Source organism: Castor canadensis, chromosome 3 (genome assembly GCF_047511655.1).
Source record: "Castor canadensis chromosome 3, mCasCan1.hap1v2, whole genome shotgun sequence".
NCBI classification, from domain to species: domain Eukaryota; kingdom Metazoa; phylum Chordata; class Mammalia; order Rodentia; family Castoridae; genus Castor; species Castor canadensis.
The window spans coordinates 168445032-168450543 of NC_133388.1; the positions used below are offsets into that span (position 1 = coordinate 168445032).

The 5512-nt window shown below is 36.5% G+C and overlaps 1 pseudogene; it reads right to left on the reverse strand.

Annotated features, from left to right (window-relative positions):
- Positions 1-3427: 3427 nt before the first annotated feature.
- On the reverse strand, positions 3428-5223 carry LOC109674627 (mitochondrial nicotinamide adenine dinucleotide transporter SLC25A51-like; annotated as a pseudogene).
- Positions 5224-5512: the final 289 nt, after the last annotated feature.

The following is a 5512-nucleotide window of genomic DNA, read 5'->3' on the forward strand; positions in this document are numbered from 1 at the left end:
GTTTTATTTTAGTGATGTAAAATAACATTTAATGGAATTAACATAAAACCAATGTAGCCACATAGCTACTAGACTTATCTGTCTGATTATATGCACTTATTTATTTACCTTTATCTTTTTGAATACTCCTCTAGCTGAAGTTTAAATATAACAAGAACTAACATTTGCTCCTTTGTTTTTGGTAAGTATTAATAATATTTAGCAGCAATAGGCTGCATACACTTTCTGAACTGGGTAAACATACATCTGCTTACTTGATATTAGTTCTTCTTTAAAGGTCTGGTGGCAGTCAATGGAGAATTTGTCAGGTCCTGGACTTTTTTTTTTAGGGAGACTTTCTTTATTCTATCCTTCATGTTGTGTTTGCCCTGACTATTATAATCAATGGCCATATACTAGAAGGTTTTGTAACCTGGAAATCAGACTTCTATGTCTTGCAGAATCTACTGTCATGTTAATGTGTTTGTATACACTTTTTTTAAATGAAATTTTAGACTTTGAGTTTTTATCTTATAAGCTATATACACAATAACTGAATTTATAGAGTATTTATGAGCTATCATGCTTCTTTCTCATTATTTGCCAAAATGTCCAATCCTATAAATTGCTGTTTAGCACACATTAAAATTATATTTAAAAAGAGAAGATTCTCCTACTGTATCTATTCTAATGTTCTTTCTATAGATAGATGATAAATACAGATATATGTATATATATATCTGTATTTACACATGGATACATGCACAATCATATATATATGTTCATATATATACTAATATATGCATGTGTATATCTATCTATTTCTAGTATATTTATGTTTATATGGATATCTAATCTAATGTAAGACGGCATATTGGCTCTGCTACTTGCTAGTTCTATGCCTTTATGAAAGTCACTTGCCTTCTTATTTTTCTCATGTGAATGAAAAGGATGGTAAAATCTACCTCGTGGAGTAATGTGGATCATCTCAATGTATAATAACTGTTATTTTGTACCTTGGTCACATGTTTAAACTGCACTCTTATACTTCAAAGTTTCCATATTCAGTAGAAATTTTGGATGGATTAATTTCATCCAGATTCTTCTCTCATTTCTGCCCTGGCCACTAAGTCTGGATCTCAAATTATGTTTCTCATAATCTACACAGTTTACAACTTTGCTCAATAGTCCCTTCTTCAACTCAGCCTTTCTTTTTATGTAGTTATTTTATACCTTTCTTCTCCCTTCCACAGTGCCATGGAAATCTCAGACTTGTTATCAATAAAACCTTTCTTTCATTCTCAATATTCTTTCTACAATATTGCTTTTAATTTCATAGCAAAAAGCTTTTACCTATGTTAGAACAGACACTATGCAAAGTTATTTTACAATTTTGTTGCTTCCTAGAATATTCTTCAAAGATGTAAAGTGGGAACATTGAGTCTGTGATTCTGTGAGATATCATGTACTAAAGAAGGTCGTAATGCAATAAGCAGCAGGGTCAGGGATATAGCCAAGGTTTCCCTGAAATCAAGGCCCACACCAATTATTGCTTTATCTTGGGAACACTATATGAAGACCACTCATAATTGGATTAAACTTGTTGGCTTTATGCAGAGTTCAAGAGCATCTTCTATTCCTTTTGTCTTATTCGAAATTACTAGATTTATATGTTGGTTCCATAATTCTTTCTTCAAAAAACACATATTAACTTCTTAAAACAATATTTCTACTCATCTATAGATGTCTAATCACTATAAATTATGTATGCCAGAATCACAGTTTTATTTCTACTCCATAAATTTCTGGAAGATTAAGTAACTTCATTTTCCAAAATGATGATGTCTTCAGTGCTCTGGACTCATAATTCTTTGAACTCCACTTTTCTTTCTCTTTTATTTTTCCTGTTTGGAGCATGTTCTATTTTATTTATTTGTTGTTGTTGTGCTGGGTGGGTGTACATTATAGCATTTACAAAAGTTCTTACAATGCATCAAATATATCATACTTGAATTTACCCCTTCTATCACTCTCCTTTCTGAGGACTCTTCCTTCATTTCACGTCAGGATTGAAGCCACAGTTATGTCCTAAGCAATTCTATCACCAGAAGTTTTTCACTTTCACTATCTTGAAATTTGAAAGTGCTCTCTGACTCTACTCTTCCACATTTTCTTATTTGCAAGCAATATGCATTATACTTCCACACTCTCTACATCTCATTATTATCCAAAATTATTTTGGCTTCACTCTCCTCCTTTTCCAGCCTGGAATGCATGGTTCACTCACTGCTTTATCTTTGTTTCACAAACCTTCAGGATTCCCTTGCCTGTCTGTATTTCACTATAACCACCGCCAGTTTTGAAACCTAGACAAATTGGCTACTCATTTTCTCCAGGCCTGCTGGTAGGCTGTTGGATTGTGCCAAAGAACATAATATAATTTTCATGATTGGATCCATTACAAATGAATGTGTTCCAAATAGAGACAGCCTTTAATATTGCTTATAAATCTGCTTATTCAATGTGACTTAAAGTTTTATTAATCATTCCCCAAATTGTCTTTTGTAATATATAATACATATTCCTCCACATATGAGTTCTGAAGTAAAATAAATTTCTAAATACTGCATATTATATCCAATTTATTTGCATATGCAAGGCTTGGAGAACTACTAAATAATTTTTTGATCTTTACATAATGCAAAATTATTTGACTTTGAAACTCTTGTTCTTTCATTAATTTGTAAGAATGATAACAAGCATCATGAAAATGACATTCATAGAAAATGAACTATCACACAAGTTGGGGACTTTGGTTAGGTCATCACTGAAAGATGCCTGACTCAGAATAGTTGCACACCCACACACAAATACCAGATAAATAATTAAACAAAATAATTATAGCAATTTTTCTTACCTTTTCCATATATTTTCAATTTTTTAACCACACTACCACAAGCTCATTATCAACTGAGGCTCCTGATGTGAGATTCAATCTCAACACCTTTTCTTATCATTGGTTTTCCTTTTATAATTCCATTTCAGAATATGGGTTTCCATGTTTAATAACGATAGATTGACCCGTTCATAACCCCATTGTTAACCTCACTGTCCAAAGCTAAGAAAGTCTTTTTGTTGTATCTTGTATCAGGCACAATGTATCTAAAATCTAGATCAACTATGTCCAGAGCCTCAGAAGAGATTGCACACCTGGCCAATGCCTTGATGCCAGACTGGCAAACTCTGAGCAGAAGAATCAGCTAATCCAAACCTACAGGTTCACCTTCTAAGACTGAAAGATAATAAAAGGGCATTGTTTTAAGATTCTATGTTTGTGGTAATTTGTCACACAACAATAGAAAACTAACAGAGTTTTAAAAAATCACAGATGGACACAATTAGCCTGATATACTTAAATGCATCTGTAATTACATTTCTTTTTCTGTGCTCAATCACTTTTAATAATGAAACTTTAAAAGAGGAAACATACAGAGAACCCCCACCCAATTTGGGAACCATTTAGGCAAGCAAATATTTATTAAACAGAAAGACAGCATTAAAAACTAAAACTCCTTAAATTTAGAGAATGCAGTTCAAGTCTGATGTGCATTTATTTGTACAGGAGAAAGCAAGTATCTTAACATAAAGGAAACCAAGTCCAAGTGCTTACCTTTTTTCTTCCAACATAATCTGCCTTGCAACCCTCCCACTACAGTACTTCATCGGTACTGTAGCAGTGTTAGTTCAGTCCCATGGCACCCATCATGCTCACTACATCACTCCCTTACAAGTTTGCACGGCCTCACACAGAGCATCACCACTGTAACTGAGCTTGGGAATTTCAGGTATCCAAAGATAACTATGTATACACAATTCTGCTTTATTGCACAGCTCATAATATATAACAAATGATTATATAACCAACCATAAGATGAGTATTGACTATTTACACAAAAACATCAACTTTGTCCCCAACACGAATGAAACAAGTCAGATACAAATTTGCTACCAAACAAAGGCTGTGTTTACTCTGTGGTGCAGTCCTGAGGGTTCATGCCACTAGAAATGTGCTAAATTCAGAACTCGTAACACATATCTGGTGGCATCAGATATGAATCATGGGACATAAGACTTAAATGTCCTATGTTCATGAACCACCTGTGCCACATATGTAACAGAAAGGCTACTTTTAAAGCTATTCAGATATTCAATCATGTTTGACTTTTAAAAATTATTACCACACTAGTTTACACTGAAGGTAAAAAACAACAGCAGAATTTCTTACTAATTACACATGACACTAAAATTCGGATAAAGCTGTTGGCTACAGTTCTGAATTTTTTTGTCAAATTTAAGACGTCTACAGGACAACACAAAACCATCTCTGGTAATGTATTTGCAGTTTGGTCTTCAGGAGCTTAAAAAGGGGGTGGGGGGATGTTGCTCAGTGGTAGAGCACTTGCTTAGGATGTACGAAGCCCTGGGTTCAATCCTTGCAGTGGGCAGGTGCTCCTTGATGGGTCCTCGAAGGCCAAAAAAAAAGACAATGCTGAACCTATTACGGAAAAGAATGGGCATCAAGCCTCGATAATACTCTCTAACTCCATGGCATTTCAGTGCCCTGAAAGCCTGGTAAGTGTTTGTGAATTTGTCATGATGCCTGTGGTCTTGAAGCAATGTCTGAACTCTTTCCAATGGAGTGAAAACGGCTTCTGTGGTCCCTGCAAGCACCGCAGCCACGCTACGGGTTGCAATGGAGCACTAACATGCTTATGGAGGAGGCAGGATAAATCCTCATACGGACCAAACATGAGGGCCAGGGTAGTTGTCTTCTGCATCAGTGGGGGGAGGATTCCACGATACAAGTTTCGAAACCCATCACTCCTCAACTGAAGAACTGCATCCCGGGTTTTGATGCCATACAGCTGCTGCCGGAAGAGGAGCTTCTGGATGGGGAAGGTGATGGCCATGTTGTTGAAAGCTGCGCAGCACCCACACAAGTAATGCTTCATCTCACCCACATGTGCAATGTGAGGGGACAGGTCTTGTTTCGAAGATGTTAAGATTGGTGACCTCTTTTCATGAGCTTCTGAATCCATCATGTTGCTTGAGATCTTTCTTCTTCATGAAGGAGGTGAGCCTGGTGCCGTGGGGGACAACAGCTTTTTGGTGGCTCTCCCAATTTCTTCCATTGTTACTGGTTTGCCAGGTTCTCTCTTCTGGAGTTAATTTTGGTAAATGGATTTCTTGGAGCAGATCATCTGGAGAATTGCAGTTTGAGGCCAGCCCAGGCAAAAAGTTCACAAAACTCTAACAATGGCCGGGGCAGAGGTGTTACCTGTCATGAGCTCTGCAGTCCAGGCTGTGCTCTGGAACCACTGTGGGACACCGGACCTCCCAGCACCTTGGACTCTATGAATCAATCCATACGCTCCAGCTGGCACAGTGGTCACGACACATGTATTTCAAAGGCCTCCGTTTCATAAATTACAGGTAGAGAGGCAGAAGGTGGGAATTAAGACCAGCTGTGTAG